Source organism: Eutrigla gurnardus (genome assembly GCF_963514095.1).
Source record: "Eutrigla gurnardus genome assembly, chromosome: 5".
In the NCBI taxonomy this organism is placed as follows: Eukaryota; Metazoa; Chordata; class Actinopteri; order Perciformes; family Triglidae; genus Eutrigla; species Eutrigla gurnardus.
Genome location: NC_139919.1, coordinates 19,704,058 through 19,726,960, shown reverse-complemented (window position 1 = coordinate 19,726,960; position 22,903 = coordinate 19,704,058). Strand labels below are relative to the sequence as shown.

At 41.8% G+C, this 22,903-nt stretch overlaps 2 protein-coding genes across 7 annotated transcripts in view; one reads left to right on the top strand and one right to left on the bottom strand.

The window, feature by feature from the left end:
* macrod1 (mono-ADP ribosylhydrolase 1) overlaps nucleotides 1–22,903 on the bottom strand; it is a 95,534-nt gene that overhangs the window by 39,075 nt on the left and 33,556 nt on the right. The window lies entirely within an intron of this gene.
* Nucleotides 5,842–22,903, top strand: part of flrt1b (fibronectin leucine rich transmembrane protein 1b) — a 28,562-nt gene continuing 11,500 nt past the window's right edge. The window contains exon 1 of one of the 2 annotated variants that reach the window (XM_084010011.1): nucleotides 5,842–5,937. The gene's annotated coding sequence lies outside the window, so the exon portion shown is untranslated. Of the gene's footprint in view, nucleotides 5,938–10,070; nucleotides 10,080–22,903 lie in introns of those variants that run through there. The other variant, XM_084010012.1, reaches the window with a different exon arrangement.

Sequence of the window (22,903 nt, the reverse complement as noted above, 5' to 3'; positions counted from 1 at the left end):
TGTCCTTGAGAACATAATTTGTTTGTGGTGTCAGCATTTCCCAACAAGAATGGTTCTTAATCCAAGTGCTCGGGGCTCACAGTGCCGCTGGGTTTGCCAACAGCCATTAATTGCATTCACCTGGCATTGCAGGTGTAACTCAGCCCCTGATTAGATTGGAAGAATGAGAACCAGCAGGCTCTGAGACGCGTCAATGGGGACTGAGAAACATTGCACAATCATAATCAGAACGAGTAGCTTCACTGCCTACAAAGCTAATGAATAAACTCCTGCTGAGGCTACAGTCCAAAGGAAAATAAACAACTCTGTGAGGAACAGGCAGGCAAGATGGTTATTATTATTTTTTTAGTTTAGTTAGAAAAAAATAAAGTCAATCATGCAGAATAACAAGCAAGTGATTGTAGCTTAAATACAATAAAAATATAATGAGCTCTTCTTCCAGCGAGGAAAAGTATAGAAATAATGCAAGTAGACTGGCTGACCACTGTTTCTCCAATCATTACCTTCTCTACTTGAATCAAGTCACTGCACGTGTTTTTTTTAAATGTAAATTGCTGGCAGGGTGATAAGGCTGACTGCAGCTTCTCCTGACATATGCGATATCCAAGTGTTTTTTTCTCACTTGCGTATCCAACGTGTGGAGTCAGCAGTGCTAGCCCGGGGACATCTGCAGGCTTCAGTGCTTCCAGAAAACTCAAACCTGACCATAAACTCATAAAAAAAATTTGTGTTTTCCAAATCCCTTTCCCCTGCTCGTGGAACAAATTTTGGTTGCTGTGATCATGTTAGGAAAATCTGATAAGCACGTAATCTCTCTGCAAGGGACAGTTAAGTTACATTGGAACACACGGGGGACGTCTCTCGTTTTAGTTACTCTCTGCCAGGAGGCATTGTGCCAATTGGGTACGCATTCAGATAGTGTATCATCTGAAGTTTAAAGAGGGGAGTAGAGAGACTAAATCCCACAGCTGTCTTTCTCTCTGAAGAATCCTCTACCCTTCCACATTTTCACCATCCCGATTGCCTCATTAATGGTAAATCCCACTTAATTCCAGCCCTTTAACACACTATACTTCTCTGTATATGTCTCACTAACATCTCCAGAAGGGAATTTCTCCGCTGTCTAATTTAGAAAATGTGCTGCTCCACACAGCCGAAAAAAGGAAGTTGTTTAATGGGACTGTGTGAGAAGGTTTCAGGTGTGCAGCTTGTTTTAGAGCTGATGGATCTTATGGTGATCGGAAATGAAGCTCATTCAGATGTAAAAGCCCAGACAAATGAAACGTCTCCATTAAGACTCCCATTCATCCTCTGCTGATACGCTGCAGCCTGTACAGAACAGTGATATCACATACTGGGTCTTGTTTATACACGTCCATGTTGACTAGAACATCCAAGGCCATAAGAGGTGTTGAAGGTTTATTTTTAAATAAAAAAAAAAAAAAGATCTTCCTGAAGGGGACACGATGCAGCAGTGACATGGAGCGCTGAACCGAAACCATGGTTACCACAGGGCTGTTGGTGATGGTGTGGACTGGTGGTGTACCACAAGGCAAGATTAGTGAGTTAGCTAGCCTCAAGCCAGAGTTTTTAAATGTCATGACGGTGACTTTTAACCTGGCTAGATCGCTACTGTAACTCATGCTGCACAAATTACATGGTCCGGACCAGATTATAAGGGTTTCAGATTGAAAACGCCTATAAAGCGTATATGTGGACCTACTGTAGGTGCCAGACAACCCAGTCTTAGGGCACTTTGTGAATTAGTCATGAAACCTAGTAATCCGTGTACATGAACGCAAATTTTCCGTTTTTCTTTTTCCTGTCAGTCAGCACGAAAAGATTGATGATGGAAAATCCATTAGGACCAGTGGTCAACACCTCGTTTCCCAAAGTGTTCGTTTTGATGCAAAACGTAGCCCTGACTGAAAATAAAAAAGGCAGTGCAGGCACGAAAAATACTTCCAATTGAAATGCATTAGTTTGAGAGTCGTGATGAATGACAATTATAAAAAAAAATAAAACAACATTTTGTTACTATTTCATAAACAGCTGTGAGACTGTGTTGTGCCACTGTAAGGGGTTCTCTTTGGAGAAATGTGTGTTTAGACACAGAAAATATCTGTTGGTTTTTCCTGATGATATGCTTTACTTGCAATGCAGATTCTCAGCTGAGGGAATACATTATATATGCAAACTTGTTGAGCCATACATTACTGATGCCACCAAATGAAGCTGCACAATTACAGTAGCACAAACCGTAGGCATCGCCAGGGGGACTTGCATGCATCAGCTGGTGAGGCAGAAAATCTGTTGTATATTATTCACAAGGTTGTACTTGCGTTTGTACTGTTCACTGATTTGCTGAAGTCCATTTTAAACTGCGGGTATTGGAGCTAATAGAAGACCGACTATTTGTATTGTATTCCACATCATCTGTCATTATGGAACAGACCATAAATGCAATGCTTGTTTCTAATGCTGACATCTGCTGCATTACATTCGAAGGTGAAGAACAGCAGAAGGTGCAGTAGAAAAAAAAGTCTAATGAGTGGTAAAATAAATATATAAACTTATGAATGAACACAATTAGTTATCTGCAAGGATTCATCTCTTGCCTTATTTTGCAGCAACAGAGTTGAACTAGAATTTCAGAAAATATAAAGTTATATTTAAAGGCTGTTTTCTTCTCACGCCACAGTTTGGTTGCGATCCATGTGCTGAAGGTATTTCCATAGTGGTTTTGTCATACATCATTCATAACCTGATTTATATAAGATTGTATTTATTATTATGCCTAACATGGCAAAATGGTTTATGGCTGGTGACAGTATGTTCTGATTTATGGAGTGATAAAAACATATATCCAAAATCTCCTATATTTGTCTCCAACCACGTTACATGTTACCCATTCGCAAACATATTAGAGGAATAGCACCTACGACTATGTGGCTCATGTTGAACAAAATGTGCATTAACTGCTTTAGGGATACATTTTGAATGTAAACACCTTTTTTTTTAATAATGCACCAGCTTACAGAGTTCCATCTTTGAACAATTAGCAGGATTGGGTCTGTGAAAACGTCTTTCCTAACCAAGCAATATTGGAAACTGAAATAGCTCTAAATGAATCGATGTCGAATTAGAAATCGAAACATGTGAATCACAATCGAATTGATTCAGGTAATCGGCAGCGATAAGCAGCCCCAGTGTAACAGCATCACACACCTGTAATATAACTGCCAAAATATGTCAAACTGTCCAACTCAAATATATGGATTTATAACTCATTTACTTACTTTTATTAAATGTGTGTTTTAGAGTTATTCATGCTGGAACTATCCAATCATGCTAACCTAAAAATAGTATCTGCTCATTACCCTTCGCAAAATTTTATGGTATAACTTTCCCATGAAATCATTTGAGCAAATGACAGATGTCACAGGGTACCAGCGGTTGACTCACACTCGGTGAAAGACAGTCACAGTTGGATCAGGTGGGTAAATCGTGGCAGCAAAACTGCACTAAGGGGTTCCTTCGGTGCACTTTAAATATGCCAGTGGAAGCTTTTACTGTTATGAGCTAGGTTAGGATGTTAAATTCAATGACTTATCTTGTGGAATTATATATATATTTTCAGACCACTTTCCTGTTCCCTGCCTTGTCTCCATCTATGTCTGTTGATGTCCAACATTTCCAACTATGCCAGCGCATTAAAGCCCAGCAAACACATAGTGATAGCGAGATTCTTCCACTCAAAACACAACAGGTTTATGGCTCTGTTGCCTTCTGGATTACCAAGGCTGCCATCAGTGTAGGAATCTGTATCTCTGCCTCCTCTGCAATGGATTTTCTCCCAGTAAAACTGATGAAACGATTGCTGTAAAATTGTGTGTAAAAAGAAGTCCCTCTCTATCTGTCTGAGGGACTGACACCAAAGCATGGACGTAACCGATGTTTAAGATTGCTGAATTTTTTTTTTTTCGGCAATCACGCACCATTTTGAGCTGCTGTAAACGTCTCAGTGAGAGGTGACACATGTCTGTGTCTAGACAGCCATCATTTGAAATGAGGACTATATGCCAAATGTTGACAAAATGGCCCAGAAACTATTTTTCCTCCCAGCACATTGCCAGCAGAGCAGTATGAATGGTGGGGCAGGGTTGCTTCGGGTACTGGAGGACAGTGAAATACAATATCCAAGAAGTCCAGTTTGAGTAATAGATCCATGACTTTAAAGGTTTGTCAGATGACAAAACACTGTATTGCAGTTTGTAGACTATGAGGGAGGAAGGTAAACAGTATAAATACAGCACACTCTACAAAGTAATCCATCAGGATTGTGGTAATTTATTTGATTGATTACGTCCAGCAATTATTTATGTAATTTTTTTTTTCACTTTTTCTTCACCTTTTAATGTGTACATTACAACACCATGCATGCCTTCAAGGAGAGATTGTCTGAAAGTTTGCACCATTGTTGCTCTTGCCTTTACACGTGGTCAAACAACACGTATAAACTAAAACACACTGAACCTTAAACAATGATCTACTCTGCCTTTACTTCACTGCAGCAACTTAAAAAAAATGCACTAAACACTAATGAAGGGTCACAATAAACATTTGCTACAGAAGTTATGAGGAACACTAAAGATGTTTTAATCGAGTTCATAATCATATACACGGTTTGCCGCCCGGGCAGTTCAGAAGCTATAATCGCACATCCTATTTTTATTTTATTTTGCCTTTCAGAGAAGGAGCGCCAAGTTCAACTTTTACCTTCCCTCGAAGAAGGACAGAATTTATTTTAGTCTATTACCCCAATTTAAATTCATTTTGCTCATAATCTTTATTCATGGGATTATATAATCCTTGAGATTGTATTACGTAAGGTATAATAGACCTGTGATAAATTATGAATGATCCTATGTAATGCCGTCGTTCTCTGTGCAGATACATTGGCACTTGAGACAGAACAAGCCTCTGAGCCCTGTGGGGAACAAAGGCATCAAAGCAACCAAAACATGTGTATGCACAATCATGCAGTTGCAGAGATGTGAACACACACGCGCGTGCACACACGCACACACACACACACACACACACACGCATAGAAACATACACACAGAAACATACAAACACACACAGTGAGGGTGGGAAACACCACGACATGCGTGCATGCACATACACCACACTCGCCAGCAGTCACGCATACACACACATACAAATATAGACAGTTGCGTTTTGGAGTTTGGGTAACCATGGCGACAGCAAAGCCCAAAGATTTGTTACTGAAACCTAATTAATTATATATATATATATATAGAGAGATAGACATAGAGAGAGAGAGAGAGAAAAGGAGGGGACTGTCGATACTCTAGGGAAAGTGTTTCGCCATCTGTTAAAACCAACATGAGTCCTCCTGTCGAGTGTGGACAGAGTGCAAGTGTGTGTGTTTGTGTGTGTGTGTGTGGCCACAGTATGTCGTATGGGCAAAAACAAACACACACACGCAAACTTCCTTCTCCCGTGGTGCCAAAAACAGGGAGGCTAACAGTTTCTTTTTCATATTGGTATTAGATGACTAATTAGAATAGCTTATACTGAGCAGCTAAATAAAGCGCGCTAGCATCTTCTGCTGAGACACCAATTATCGGAGCGGGGAAGGGATCAGGGTGATAAGTTATACAACTACATACAGAGCGAGAGAGGGGGGAGGAGGAGGGAGGGTGAGTTGACAGGGAGGAGGTGGAGGAGGAGAGTGTGAAGTGTCAGGGGATGGAGGGAGGGCTTGGGGAGGGAGGGAGGGGTGAGGAAGAGTGAGTGAGAGAGGCAGACAAAGTGAAAGAGAGTTGAGGGTGGAGGAGGGCGACGCAGGACTAAATTTGTTGGGAACATTAAACAACGAGATGGAGTGTAATTCTTCTTTCTTGGGAGGTAAGTAATCACACTGAGGGGAAGAAAGGGGAAGAGAGACAGAGAGACAGAGAGAGAGAGGGAAGGATGGAGGGTTGGATAGATTGATGCATCAGTGAAGGACATGGGCTAAATGCTTAAAACCTGGCAAGACAGAGGAGGAAGAAGTTGGTCGGTGAGACTGAAGACAGGACGAAATAACTCATTTGCTGTTTGGCTCAGGGTACAAATTGATGTTTAACCACCTTTGGCAGTGTGCGTGTGCATGTGTGTGTGGTTTTATTAGGTGTCAAGAGTGGTGATTGTGATGATGACAATAGGCTAAAACCTCCGTTACGTGAAGCTCTATATTGAACCAAGCTTCCGTCTTTGCTTTCTGTGGCCCTCCATCTTATTTGTCTTTCTCTCTACTCCCCCTTTACTCCCCAGGCCCCAGTGCAACCTGTTTGTGTATTCCTCCCTCTCCTGCTTCACTCTATCCCCCCCCCCCCCCCCTCCCTCTCCTCTACCCACTTGCCCTAACCACTATCATACCTCTTTCAGGCATTTAATTTCCAGCCATCATTTAGCCGGTCCACTTGAGGACGCCAATCAATTTGCCACTGTCCTTATGGAGAAAAAAAAGGACAAAGCTACTTATACAGCGCAGTATAAAAACAGGCGTGGTGCTACACCTTCATCTGAGAATCAATGTGATTATAGCATAGATACATTGATCGTTAGGATGAAATGAAACCTCACTTTTCAGAACAGAATGGTATAAAGGTAAAAAGAAGAAATATAATACATTACCAAGATAAAAGCATTAGCTTTCAATGACAAACCATCGACATGCTGTATTTATTTAGCAGTTTAAAACAGAGTTAACGAGATTGTCTCATAGATCAACGTAGGGTTGCATGATTACTGCAAGGCTAAAAAGAAAATCTGTTTTTTATAGCTCTTCGCACGTTTGTTTTCTTTACTATTTGAGGGTCTTTGAGCAATTGCAGCTCCAGTGTCTCACTGCGAATGTGTTTCTCTGAACACCCACCATGATATAAAAGGCCTGTTTTCACCTCAAGGCTGTGATATTTGACGTACAAAGACAAAGTGAACAGAGAGAGACACGGTTTCATCTTCACAAAAACAAACTTCTCCTCGTGTTCGACTCTGAGATGATGCTCTTCAAGAATCTACGAGGCGTTACAAAACAACCTACAGCGAAGTTTGTATTCATTTGAGGCGAAGCTGGTGTCAAAATCGAATTTTTAATTGACAAGTGACGAACCTAACATTGCTAATTACATTAACGTTCTCACCATACATTTACACCTGCAGAGACAATGCGACACAAAGTCATTTACGCTTCATGCGTAAACTCTCCCGTGACTACAACAGTTGGCTATTGTTAACTCAGCACAGTACGAACAGAAAAGTCAGTGAAAATGTAGGAATCCAAATCACTGACCTAGTAAAGCCGTGGACATTTAATTGACAACACTTTTCTTTTTCACTTTTTTTTTGTCTTTATATTTAGTAATGCTAGAATTATTGATGAATTAATACATTCATTCAGCATTCATATCATAAATAATAAAAACCCACTCCTCCACTTGGAAATAATGGGCTGGGTGAGTAAATCAAATCCAATACAGTTCCAGGGAAGTATCACAATGCAGCTCTATGGCAGGTGATTTAGTCCTGCTGCCTGTTGCAGTCTTAGTATTTTATAAACAGACAAGTTTCAACTTTTAATCTCATCACGAAACTTGCAGGCTCAGCTGACCAGACATCCAGATGTTCAACAGGTTAGCTCTCTTTCTAAACCTGTAACACCTGGTTACAACAGGTAATATTGGATACAGGATGTATCTGCTTTCATTTGCAAGAGCATGCAACAGTCCTTAAGAATACGATCAGCTGATAGAAAGTTTCCAACTGTCGTAGGTTGAGGATGAAGGCTTTATAATGCCCTCTGGTGTCATTTTAGCAATCAGAGTTGAACATCCACCCCAGTTCCTTGTAAACATTACAGTTATCAGTTCAAACGAATGAAATATGAATTTAACGTTATTTCTTGCAACATACTTATTCAGTATAAAACAAAGTCTCAAATCATGAGCAATCTCATCAACATAAAATCAAGTCAATATTTCATTCTGAGATTCTGAGTCCAGAGATCATAATCTATTGTAAGATGTTGTCCTATTTTTTTTTTTTTTTACAATTCTCACCTCATCCGACTATTGTACTTTCTGGTTGTTGGTTGCATGAATGTTTTGCATGTTTATTTGTATTTGCTGGGAATTTGAAGTGATTGAGGCACTGACATGTTTTAACCTACTTTCACTTACACAATAATTGCCTGCACAGGGCTATTAAGCTGATGATACAATGAGCTCTAACGAGACCATAAATTACAGTAATTTACACACATGCACTAATAGTTCCTGTAGGAATATGACTACTGTTTTCCATTAAGTAAAATAAAAAAGGAAAATTATACCCTATTATATCAATGAGCGTCACTGTTCTTGTATGATAGAGAAAGATTTTATAATACACTGTGATACAATATGTTATTCATATGTAAAATTCATGCGATTGTGCCCATGCTAATTTTACATTCAAATTTAAAATACGTACCTATATGGCAACATGTAATTTAAACAGTTTCTATAGAGATGGTTCATCAGACGATATTAGCTTATTGCAGATATATTGTCTTAGTGGACATATAGTTAGATTTGCAAAACTGTAAATGTCACATATGGTTACAAACCTCTAAAAACCTATCCTTATAAAGAATGTTTGTGATATCCTTTAATGTAGCCTATTAAATTGACTATCGGCCAAGTCACAGTATTTCTGATTGTTTCAACTTTGAAATACTGACATCAGTACCAAACTTAAAACATTCTGCGTGGACAAGCATAGGCTAGCTTCTACTGTAATATTGTCTCATTCAGATTGTGACAGCGAGTCTGACTATCGCTTGAATTGAAGCAAACTAAATCCTGGGAAGCGCTCTCGGAAAGAGCACTAGAGGGTGCTGGTGGTGCAGCTGCACCCGGAAGCAGGGCCCTGAGGGGGCCCACAAGAGCCCTGGTTGCTCTGTGTGCTGATGAGCCGTGCACATACAATTGTGCATGTGTTTGGATGGAGTGAAGGTGTGCCAGAGCTTTGCACTCATTTGAAAGCTATATTTAATATTGCTGTGTGTGCAGCACCCAAAGGGCTACACTGTGGTAACTCTTTTGTGAGAAAACTGCCCACAGGTAATAAACGCAAATTAATTGTGTGATGTGCCTCCTTGGCAAATAAAAAATCATTGGTCACAAAGTTGGAATTAAAACACAGCGGTATCAGTTGGACCCGTATCATCTCTCAGTCATTAGCTGACTGTGGGGGAGTCTTTGGCTTCTCAGCCCTGATGCAGCACGATGTCAGCGCCTGTATGTTTCCAGTTAAACTCAAACTGACATATAGAACCAAACTTCTTTTCTACTCCACTGCCAAGTCTGAGAAAACTCTTCATTCCTCCTCCCCCCAAGGACTGAAAATCCACTCATTTTCCAACTAAAGGGCCCCCAAACTGGATGCATGTAGGCGGCCCCAGAGAACCACTAGCTTCAGTCTGTGGGCTTTGTGTGTGCGCGTGTGTGCACCTGTCAGTCTAATGCTTGGCGAGTTGTCGGTAATTGCTGGACCGTGGCGACCTGCTGAACCCCTGTAACGGAGCTCAGAGAGCCACTGTTAAGACTACCCTCACACACACACACGCGCGCGCGCGCGCAGACACACACGCGCGCACTCACACTGACAGGCAACAACACCGCGCGCAGGGAGACGAAGAAGAGGAGGAGGATAGAACGTGCGCTCGAGGCGACACCTGTCAAGAAGCCGTTACTAAACACAGTCGGTTTATTTTAAAAGACTGCGGCGACCTGAAGAATTTGCGGGATGAACCGAGGTGGGAAGCGGAGATTAGTCGCACCTATCGTCGCCGTTTGACGCTCGGGGACAGGCATGGAGCCCTTTGAGGAGAGAGGAAGGAGTATGTTGTGAAGCGTATGACGAACCGTTATATGGAGTTGAAGTAGCGAAGTTGCCGGAGGTTAGAGCGGAGCTAACTGTCAGCGAGGACCGGGAGCAAAAACGTTCGAGGGACTTTATCAGAGGTTAGTCTACCCTCCACCTCCCTCCCTCCCTCCCACCTCTCTCTCTCTCGCTCTCGCTCTCTCGCTCTCTCGCTCTCTCCCACACACACGCACGCAAACACACCAGCTTCAAACACATTAACCCACAGTAGAGTGAAACAACAGGGTGGGAGATAACTAGTGCACATCGCGGAGCTTCGGCGCGGGCAGACCGAGCATCCTCCTCCTCCTCCCCCCGTCCCTCCACGGCGCCCTTCGCCCGGCTGTAGTGGCTTCTGACCGGGACTTAACGGACCCGCGTGAATACCCATTAAGTTGAGAGGATGGTTTGACAAGGAAGCCTCGAGAGTTGGCAGCGAGGCTAGGACAGGACAGAGGCAGAAAATGGACAACAAAGGTACGATCTGTGTCGGGTTGGTGGCCGTGCATGCGTGGAGAAAAAGGGTGCACGGTTCATGCAGGTTTGGCTGATGGAAATCAGGCTTGTGTATTTATATTGCTCACGGTGGTGTCATACTGCATCCAGCAGGCTTCTTTTTTTTTTAACTCTTGTTGAAAAAAAAAAAGGTTGTATTTATGTGCGTTCATACCTGCTGGAACATAAATAAATAAGTCATGGTAGATTTAAACAGCAGGGCTTCCATAGAGTAAGAGAGGGAGATTAAAGAGAGAGATTATACTAAAGAGATAGAATTCCCACTTGCATATTTTCTCTCATCTCTCCCACCGCTTTTCCCCGCTCCCTCCCCACATCCCTCGTGTGAGTAGTGTGGTTTTTATGTGTGTGTAATTGCTTGTGTTCTTTTCTTTTTGTATGTGTGTCAGATGGGCCAGGAATCTCTCCAAATGTCCCTTCTTATGTGACAATGCCCCCCCCCCCCCCCCCCCCCCACACACACACAAACACACACACCTCAACATAAGGGCCTATATGCCTTATGCTCCTTTTTTCCAGGACACCCTGCAAACCAAAATGTTGTATCATTCAACTAATTTTGGTGAAACTGAACCAACATCTCTCGCTGGATGTAAATACAAACATACATTTTCACACACACACACACACACACACACACACACACACACGCACTCACACACACACACACAAGCACTGGATTAGCAGTCATACAGGGCCATATTGAGACAGCAGATTAGAGTTGGATTCTCAGGGCCAAAGCGGTACAGAACATGGGATTAAAGAAGAAAGGCAGCGATGGATGGACGGATGGAGTGATGAACAAGGGAAAGAGCGTGAGAGGCAAAGAGACTAAAAAGGGAGACAAGAGAGAGAAAAGTGAGAGAACAGAAGATTAAAGTCTAATGTCCTAGAGAGGGGGAGAGAAAGAGAGAATCCAGGGCAAGTCATGCAGTTAGAGGGAACTGCACATTGGCAGAATGTGGAGGGAATAAAGAAGAGGAGAAGGCAGCAGACACTCTTTCTCGATCGCCTCCCTTTTGATCTCCTCTTATTCACCCATCCGACAGCAGGAGGGGAGCGCTGCTTATATAACTCCCCATTTGAAACACAATAAACCAAGAAGGGGTTGGAGGGGGGAAAAACACAATAGGCATCTCACCGGTTGTTAAATTGCCAAACAAAATATATAGAAAAAAAACACACAATCCCGCAGACATCCGTATCATCTCTGAGCCTGAATGGCGGTATTTTTTTTTCATTTCCTGAAATCTGTTACACGCATCATTCATCCTAACAAGAGGCCCTGCTTTCGCCTCAGAGGCGAACTTGGCTGTTTAAAATCCTCGGCAGCACCTGTGCAAAGCTCAGCTGACCGAGCTTCTGTTAAGTTTTTCACAGCACATATGCTAAAAGATACGACAGTGCCAATGCGTTTAGCACAGCATGTGTCGGCTGTTAACACACTCGCAGACCCCTAGTGCGTGCGGTTCTTAATTGAACTCAAAAGAATAATTTCACATTAATCTCATCTTTTAAGCAGCTTTTTGCCATCTTGTATTAGTATTGCTGCCTTAGCTGTGCAATTAGATATGATTATAAGCCCAATATCATGAGGAGTCTTACTGATAACTGCCACAATATTAAAATAGGATCCAAGAGACTGATTTGCATTTTTTTAAAACAACAAATAATGTATCATCTTCGACAACATAATCTTCCAAAGCAATAGCTATATTTCTTACTGTTCTGCAGGACTGGACTGATTCTCCATGTAGACTTTGTGATATTGAGGCTCAATACTAAATCTGTACCGGCAGTGAAAAGTGTCTTGGGTTGATGAAGATGATGAGATTTACTTGCATGTGTGTGTGGTGTTGTTTTGGCATACCCCTGCTTTTTTATATCTGCGTCTCCATATTTATTTTAAGGTGCAGTGCAACTAAACACTTACATATGATCAAAATCGATGAGGTGACGGGAGCAACATGAGCGACTGAAAATGTAATTTCTTTCTTTCTGAACTGTACATATACAGTATACGCAATTTGCTCTGTGCAGTCGAATGTAAAATGCCGTGACCCTAAGTGTTAACGCCCAGTAAGCCTATGGACATTTTTCCCTGGTGGCAGTTTGTTCAGTTTACCAGCGAGTGATTGCGTGGAGTGGTGAGCAGTGTTCAAGGCACTGGGTCAGTGCCCTGTGGCAGAACAGCAGGTGTCAAGAGGAAGTGATGTCTCTCTGTGCTTCTTGTATCTAAGCAGCATGTCTGCTGTCCTTAGGCTATTCGACCGCCTACCTGAATGATTCCTGATTCTGTCTATCTATTCATTCTTGATTTTACATCATCTTTATAACCTTACACTATCGCTTATATCTATTCAAATTCGGGATTGCATTTGCATCCATCGCAAACACGGTCCTCAGCTTTGTTTTCATGCCTACAGTCATGACATTCAGCATTAATGTTTCACTGCAAAATGTAAATAATTCAGCAGTTTGAAACCAGGACTGGACTGTTACTGAGCATATCAATGCTTGTAAACGTTGGCATGCTGTTAACATTTCCTTTTATTAATGATTCACTATTGGAATCGGTACCCATCCAAATCAATATATATGTTGGTTACAAATGGAGGATGTCCTTGCAACCCCTCGACTGACTTTTCAACCTTATCACTGCGGTTTTATTTTTTTAAATCTAAAATGGTTGAGGTCACAGATCAGCCAGACGAATTAAACCAGAAATGGTCTTGTCATCTACATGGTCATAGAATATATAAATATATATATATATATATATATATATATATATAGTATATATAAAAATATACCTGCGCATTACCGTTTCCAGGCACCCCACCCGATTAAAGCCTGTGTGTGGGAAACACTGCCGTTGTAGACGGATTTAGAGTTGAAACCGCCCCCGAAACAATGATTTCATAACCGTGTCAGAGCCAGCACCCAGAATGATTTACTAAGGATTACAGCACATTTTCTCATCCTTAACAAATACTGGTGCTCATTTACATGGAAACAGTCAAACTGATCATCAGCAACACCAGTCTGAAATTCTTATTTACATTTCAGTTTAGATTTATCTCAGTTTTCAGATGCCCAATTTTGGTCATGGCATGTTTGTAGATGAAACGTGCATCGTCCCAGATCATAAGAAACGGATAAGAAAATCTGAAAAATTCACTTTTTTGAGAAAAAAAACATGTTTTTTCTTGCAGAATGCTATTTGTTAAGGATACCCAATGCATAATACACTGTTTTTGGACTATATTACTATATTATGTGTTAACAATACAGACTAGGTATTGTTAACCTTCCTTGTTCTCATCATCCAAAATGAAATCCGCCAATCAGAAAATCCTGCAGATAGAAGGTTTTGCTTTTCGGCCATCGTATCTCGTATCATGTAAATGATGGGTCAGCATGCTCAGGTAAATATTATAGGCTTATTTTTTTATTATGTCATTGATTCTAGCCTTTTTCATTTCTCCGATCTTATCTGTCTCTACACTGTATGCTCTCGACAGTCTCCATTCATTTTAAATCACTTTTTGCGAGGAAAGATACATAGCTTCTGTTACTACGTGTAGGTTTTTCTAGGCTCACTTGAGCAGATTAGGCAATCTTGCGGGGTGATATTTTTTTCCCTTTAAAAGGCTACAATCAATATTTTTATAATAACAATGTCAATTGTGAATAACAATGGAAAATTTTGCTCGTAGTGACAAACCTACAGAGAATTATCCCCAGAATCCTGCAGCGCCCCTTGGCTTTACAGAGCTTTATAGTTAATAACATGTCGCTGTTCAGCTGTCAAGTCACAACTTTAGTGTTTTGGTTGCCTGTACACTACATGCACCACACGAATAGCAGAGAGACAGGGTGAGACGTGGCTGGTGAACACGGTGTATTTAGCAGCTAGAGAGACGGATATTTCTCTCAGGAGTCTGTACAGATCAAAAACACAGCTGAGTGAAAATTGGAATTGCATTTGCCTGGTAACCAAACACATGACTCGAAATAAATGCTATTAAAGCATGTATTTTTTTCCCTATCCAAATAGGATATCCAGATACATTTTTTATGTTAATGCCAGATGTAATCTGGGTTATACAGTAAGCTCAGACCCCAGAAAGAGAAGCAAGTTTATGTACTTAATTATTTATAAATACCAATAGCTTTCTAACACATAAACAACATTTTTTGTTTATTCATTTATATAATGTGTTTTAATAGTAAAATGCACTTTTGCGTTTCCTCTTTGTTCGAAAAGCAAATCAATCGAATCTGTAAAATAAGAAGACTGAGACGTGTATCAAGACAACATATAAAAATGTATTCTACGCAGGTCTAGTTATTGCCTTAGTTTATGCCTTATGCAATCTATTGTAGGAGGCAGTATGGCTCTGAAACAAACTGTGCTTTTATATAATTGAGTTTATGCCATGTTTTTATATAATTGAGGTTATGCCATGTCCCGAAAAGACTCGTCTTAAATACAATCCCAAGAAAACCTGAAATAAATATATCCCACAGTAGATGCCGGATAAGGACTTCAGAGAGATGCATTACACAAGGGAAGGTTTTAACAATTTAGGAGACACACAGCCATGGACACACACATACACAAACACAATGGTCTTGCATTAGGCTGTTATATTGCATTATGGCTTTGTGGCTTTTGTTGAGTGTGTGTGTGTGTCCGTCCATTTGTTGGAGCAGAGGAATACTGTGGGAGGTCAGAGAGAGTAGGAGTCACAGAGTCAAAGTTCAGAGATGAGCTTCTGTTTGAGCAGCAGGGATGACTTCAGAGCGCCTCTCAGTTGCCTAACCTAGCTCTAAATCAGCTGCAGGCGCCTGCAAAAATACTGATTAAATAGTGCAAGTTAAATGAGCGGAATAACTATAAAACAAGAAATTAGCGATGTTTAATTCCATTAAAAAAGAAACTAGAAAGGATACTTGTTTCACTCTTGAGACACCTTTAGAAAGACAGCAGATGCGGTTAACACTAACACCTCACTCATGAAAAACACAACTGAACGGTTGTCACCAAGCTTTTACACTGCCGTTAATACTATTACAAATTATTAGTTGGTATCAGTGAAATTGATACAAATTGTGGTTGTTAATGTGGAGAACGTGTCACAAATAGATGCAGAGAGAAATAGTTTGGCGAGAGAATAAACGCAGTGATAAAAGGAAAGCAAAGACCAAAGATGCGATCCTCTCGATGAGGAGTTCATTTGATGCACAGAGTGATTTCTTTTTGATCATTCTCGGATCAAAGGCTGAGAAAGCTAATGGAGAGGGACATGTATGAAAGTATTAATGAATAAATTATGCACCTATGGCCAGGGGTTACTGATTATTTTGGGAATAAAGAGCCATTCATCATTTGATTTCCGAATATGGGTTTTTAAATTAGGTTGTATTTGTTGTTGCCTTTTTCATTTCAGTGTATTTGTGTCGTAAAATTTGTGACGGTGAAAAAAATATTCTTAAAAAGAGAAAGACTTCACATTGAACTCAGGAATTATTAAAAAGAACACAAAAGTCCAACCCTTATTGCAGGCCTACTCTCAACATGCAGAGCATTTGGAATGGCATCATTGTGCCACAACCTCTCGATTATTTACATTTTCTGATTTTGTGTCAGTTGTACGACAACCAGTGGGTGTTGCCTGCAGCAACAAAGAAGTGTTGCGATGGCATGTGGTGCATGCAATTCATTTGGATCTTTCCTTTTAACAAAGCTCAATTTTAGATTTTGGGACTTGCGCCAACTGTGAGCCTTTGCTGGCAATGTTTTCCTGCCATAGCCTGCTGCTTAATGACAAACAGTGGGTGTTCAAATAAAAAGTTTGAGTCTGTTTAAAAGCTAATGGTGTCTAATTTCAGCCTTTCACATGTTTTTTGGGTTGCAAAACTCTCTTTTTTTACACTTTGACATGTTGATAAACATTGACTGGATATTTCAGGGCCAGTTAATCACTATAGCAAGATAACTTTAAAAAAAAAGGTACCAGTTAAGTTTAATAACTCAAATGTTCTTCATATCTACAACCTGCCAAATAACCGAAACCTCTAAATTTGGATCACGAGTGTGTAACTGGGACCAAATGCCAAGTTCTTACACTGCCACGCTATCCGAAATGATCAGAGAGCGATGTGCACAAGCCAATTGTGGAGCCATGTTGAGAGAACGCTACACTCTTTACAAAGAATGTCAAGATGGTGCTTGATTGTGAGGGCGACTGGCAGGAATATGCGTTTGACCTGATGTATTGAATTCCAATAGATCTCTCAGGTATGCAGGGATCGTACTTGACTCTGTGCTTGAATAAGCTTTGATAATTACCCTATAGCCTTTTCTGGAGTTTGCTAATCGTCTCTTTATAATGAGGAACAAAGGTAAACACCACCCAAACTCAACGACTGACTGACTGACTGACAGCAGATGCATCAGTTTTTGCTTATTTCACTCAGCAACGGCACCTTTCACACAGAAGTGTGTCCTTCTTTTCAAATGGTTTAGCTTCTGTGGAATCTTTTTTTCTTCCCAAGATAATAATGAAATGGAGAGTGACAGGAATTAATAGCGAGAGGAGAGAGAGAGCGATAGGGAGAGTTGAAGTGTTCGTGGCTGAGAAGTAACAAAACCTGTCAGCTGGATTCAAACCTTCAGTACCGTGCCTTAGCCTGCCACCAGGAGGCAATACGTACTTCACATCTTATTGGATTTAAAGTGACTTGTTTCCTCTGTCATCGTGAACACACACACACACATACACACACATACAGACACACACACACACAGACACACACACACACACACACACACACACACACACACACACACACACACACACACACACACACACACACACACACACACACACACAGGGCTCCAGGGATTCTGCTCCAAAGGAGTAAGTGCCAAGTTCAACCTAGCAAGAGTTATTGTGACCTATCTAAGAGTGCCTTCTGGTGGACTGCGCGTGTGTTTGTGTGAGGGTGTCCGGCCTGTAAATTGCCTGTCGGAGGATACTTCCTGTGCATACCTCATTCTGAGGGAGACACAGAGTGAGAGAAAGAGATGGAGAGAGAGTGTAAATGCTTCGAGTCGGAAAAAAAACTCTCAATCATATTTAATGGGATTATTTATCCAGATACTGACATGAGACGATATGTATGCATGTTAGGCCGTGTGTCGAAATGTGTGTTTTGCTGGGAGATGGGGTATATCATAGCATCTCTTGGCACGTAATATAGCAGGCAGATGGGTGTGTAGTTTTTTTGTTTTTTTTTTGGGGGGGGGGGGGGCGTTTCAGTGCAGATAAATTTAATGCATTCCTCGTGTGCTTGAGAGCAGTTAGCCTGATATATCAGGCCAATATTAAAGCTGTTTATCTATCATTTAGACATTAGCCGGGTCACATGGTCCACTGCTGATGTGATGGAGGTTCTTTTTTAACGGCGCTACGGAATGTGTTTTGATGAATATTATTCCTTTATCGTAGATGGCCAAGCAGAGAAATCATTTCAACATAGTGTGGGAGGATTTTTCTCAGGGGTGTCAGTCTGTAAAACCTGCAATGAAACCTGCCTCACCCGGCCTAAAGAAGCTGCCAACGCTTCTAAAAGCTTTCATCTGTGAGGGTTCCACCAGCTTTTCACTGTCCCATGGTCTAATTACCGTTGCAGAAGGATTTTCAGTCCTGCCAAGATTACCATGATGGGAGAAACAGTGAATCATTTTAAATCTGAGTTTCTGCTTGCCCATTAAATGGAAAGAAACTAATGCTTTGGTCAGAAGGTATGACTACTCATCATTACTAGAGCTGAGCAATTTTATCGATTCAGCCATATTAATCAATATTTTGTTTCCACAGAAAGTATACATTTTTTAGCCACGAAAATCGATACATTAAGTCCCATTCAAATCCCCCTGGCACTCTGCGGCGCGAGATGGCTGCGTAGGATCGCGGCGCTTCGCGTCTGGTCTGAACTACACTATCGGTTAACAAGGGCGCAGAAAGGAAGCGGGCTCCGTTCCGCGGCTATTCGCTGCGCTTCTGCGTGAACGAAGCACCTGCGAAGCGGCACGCCCACGAAAACGAGCGTCATCCGCGGCCCCCCTGTTCAGACCAGACGCGTATTTCTCCGCGAGGGTCGACAAGCGCTTCTGCTTATCTGTTGTTCATTGAGAGCTATTTTTTTCATCGTGGGTAAGTAAATAACCTCATAAAATCAATACGCCATGTTTCTGTAGACACCCAAAACCCCACCCCCCGCCCTGTAGCCAGCCCACTTCCTTGCTCTGTGTGTGTTTGTGTGTGCTTTGTAAGTTACAGTTTGCACTTCAATAAATGTAACTTATTTTCTCACTACATATTTGATTCATTTTGTCCAGCATTTGCAAGCTGTAGACTCTCTGTCCAGTCAGAGCCATATATTGTGTAATTGATTCTTTCAGTTTTTATTAATTCAATCCAAGTCAAAGGAACACTCACTGTCACCAAAATCACTGTTCCTTCAAAATCTTTCAGAAAATGATGTAAGTGTATCAAATCATATAAAATCGAATCGTATAAAATTGAGTCGTATTGTTGGCTGAATATCGTGATATATATCGTATCGTGAGCTGAATATCGTGTATCGTATCGTACGATCAGTGTATCGCTACAGCCCTAATCATTACACCTGCGTATTTCCATAACTGTCTTGTGTAACTGATAGTGGGTGAAGAGAGTGAGCGAGAGCAACTGGACCCAAGCTCACAGCAGCGTGAATATGTTGTCAGCACCCAAGGCCGCAGCCCTCAAGTGAGCCCCCAGGGAGATAATATAGTTTATTTACTGCTTCTGCACAAACATCTCTGCGTCGTCTCTGTAGCCCTCAGTGTGAGGTCTGACTAGTTTAATTATTAGCTGCTGTGTTTAAAATGAAGCCGCCAGCATTTTCATTATTCACACCATATTTATGCAAAACACCTTCACTCTGGGTGTTGCATGTGTGTGTGTTCACCTATGTCTGCCTCTGCCACCCTCATTTCTATTCTTTCCTCATGACTACCTCATCTTCACTGCTGCCCTCCCTATTCACCTCCTCTCCTCCGCTCTTTAGTCTGTCCCCATCCCACACCTCCTCCGCTCTCTTTTCCCTCTCTCCAGCAGCGCTCTCTCTCTCTCAAAGTCTCGTTTACTCCCTCGTCTGCTGTTCATTCCCTCTTTGGAAACCGGCTTCCTCCAGGGCAAAAACTCTACAGCTCACTTTGTCTCCCTTTCCGCCTCCATCTATGTTCCCCCCTTTCCATGGTTCTTCTTTATCCTCTCTCTTTCACTCCTTTTCAGTCTTTTTTCATCTCCTCTCTCCCTCTGACAATGGGTTACAGGACCCATCTATTGAAAATTCCCATTTGCACGGCTTGCCTCTCGGTGGCTTGCAAGGATATGAAAGGCCAGCAAAGGAAGAGACCAAAAAATACTGAAGGGGAAAATCAAAACAGGGAACAGAAAGACAAGGTGTTGAAGGAGGAAATGTTAAATAATACCAAATAAAAATCTCTCAGAAGTCACTTAACACCTTCCAGCAGTCATAAGTAGCCAGCCTACTGTGTAAGCAAATTCAGAGATAATTGACCTCAACACTATCCTGAGTGAGAGGAGAGAGATGGAGGGAAGCAGAGAGAGAGAGAGCAGCAGAAACAGTGTGAACTGCCACAGAGAACAAGTGGGACGTGGTGTTGTCACAGTGCATAATGGTGTTGCTATCATTATCACTGGCTAGAAGAAAAAAGAACAGGGGGCTGGTGTGTTGGTATGTGTGTGTTAGCGAGAATGAGAGAAAGTTCACAGGTCAAATGAGCAACAAAGTGTGTGTGTGTGTGTGTGAGAGAGAGAGAGAGCATGTAAGAGATGCTGTGAGGGTGTTTATTGCTGCAAGTGTGGAAGAGATGTGGAGAACTTTGCATGTGTGTGTGTGAGAGGTTTCCATTTTAAGCTAACAGCTGCTGATGGAGGCTGGTGGTGCACAAACCACCCGGGCACAGATCTGCCTTATGAAGCTGATAATACCAAAATGTTACAGAGTTTGTCTCAATGTGTCGCATTTTCTTTCCCCTCCTCTCCGCATGCGAAACAATTTCGTAGCACTGTCTCATATTGTTGCAGTCATACTTAAAGGGATTTCAGTGATTTGCTTTGGCAAAAAAAAGGAAAGGCATTTCACTGTGGATTACATTTTAGAACTATAGTTAAACCTTACAAAACAGAGTTTTGCTACATCAAATGGATCAAATGTGGGATAAAAGTGATAAGAACATTAGTGCATCGCTGCCACTTTTATGTTACTGTATTGCTGTGTTAAAAGAGTGCACTTACATCTCTCTAAATATATTTGTTCGGAGGAACTGAGACAGAGTCAGGGGTGGTTTAATGCTAAAATTACCAGAGGGCTGTTGTAAAGCTTTTTGTGTTCAATTTTTTGGTGATATTATTGTTCTGCTGATGCACTAAGCGGTTCCAGTTTTCCACATTTTCTCCAATCAGATACAGCCAATATTACCCAATACTAAAGAGGGAGCAGGAATAGGTTAGAAATCCTCACAATGTACAATGTCAAACAGAAAAGATGAGCAACATTTTATATTGTTTTGATTTTCAACAAATCCCACAAAAACACCAACAATTCAATAAGCCTCATTCCTCTATGTTGTAGACCTTGAATTCATTTTGCAAGTGCTTGTGTCTAAAATGACTGCTTTCAGCATCGTTCAGAGGAAAAACAGCTAGATGTCATAAAAATTGAATGAGCTACATTGTTGGCAAAAATGTGTAAAAACAAAGAATTGAGCCACATTTTTTCCACTGCATATTTTCAGTCAATGCGGGAAAAAACACCGTGCACACTGCTGTAAATACTCACTATTTATAATACTCACTCAGCTGTTTTAGGAAATTACTGAGCCTTTTTTCTTAAATGAAAAAATGACATGTTTTTAGTAGAGACAATGGGCTTGGGCTGAGAGCCACATAGGTTGGTTTTGATCTTTTCTTTGGTATTTGTTGAGAAAAAGGAAAAGTTAGCGGCAATAGTAAAGCCAAGACACACCAGGGGGGTTACAGCCGAGTGCCTCCCTTCAGATCTTTGCCGATTATCCCCGTCTGTCGCTTCCCTCTTCTCTCCTTCTCTGCCCCTCCCTCTCATGCTAAATGGAAGCTGTGTATTGCTGTGTTAGAAAGCCAGTCACATCCCTCTCGCTCTTCTTTTTAGCCCCTCTTCGAGTCTCTCTCTTTCTCATGTCCCACCTCTACCTTTATCTCTGTCTATCCTTGACACTCTCTCTCTCTCCCGCTCTTCTCCCTCCTGCCTTCGCTCTGTTGGCGCCGACACCCTCGACTAAGTCTCCCGGAATCACGGCCTTCGGGGCCTGACAGAAATTCAGTGCCTGGGTGTGGGTGTGTGTGTGTGTGCGTCTTCAAGCATAGATGAAATATGAGCTGTTAAATATGAATGCAGGGTTATGTTCCGATGGCATGTATTCACGTCACTCAAGCATGGAAGAGTAGTAAAAAAAAGTCCATGCACACACACACACACACACACACACACACACACACACACACACATGGCGATCTGTGTGTATGACAAGTAACTGCAGAGCTTCTGGGGTATTATTCTGCATCACATTTGCTATCCATTTGTCTGTGATACTGCCACACACAGTCGCTAACTCACACACACACACACACACACACACACGCACGTACACACACACACACACACACACACAAACACACACACACACACACACACACACACACACACACACACACACACACACACACACACACACACACACACACACACACACACAGAGCCAGGCCCTGGATTCAGGCTTCACTGACTTTAAACCTTGCTCAGGCTGACAGTAATTTCTGCCTCCAAATTACATTCCAATGGCTTCATAAATCTGCTGCCTCCTCCTCCGCCTCTTTCTCTTTCCTCCCCGTCTTCCTGCTACCGCTTCTCTATCTCCCCCTCTTCTCTGCCGTCCCCCCTCTCTTTCCTTTCTCCCTTTTACTCCGGCATCACTTCATTTTTCCTGCAAACCTCCACCCTCCTCCTTCCCTCTCCGCCTCTATTTCACCATCTCTCTTTTCCCCCTTCCTTTCCTTCTCCTCTCCCCCCTATCACTTGTTTTCTCGTTTCCCCCCGCACTCCTCTCTGGCGTTCGCTCAGTAAATGACAAACAGGGAGGTAGAGATGGGGAAGTTACGTGTGCGGGATAGTTAAACAGTCACACGCACACACACACACACACACACACACACACACACAGACATAAATCCATACAGATACATACACACACACCCAGATGTGCTCACAAATATACAGAAATGTGTAA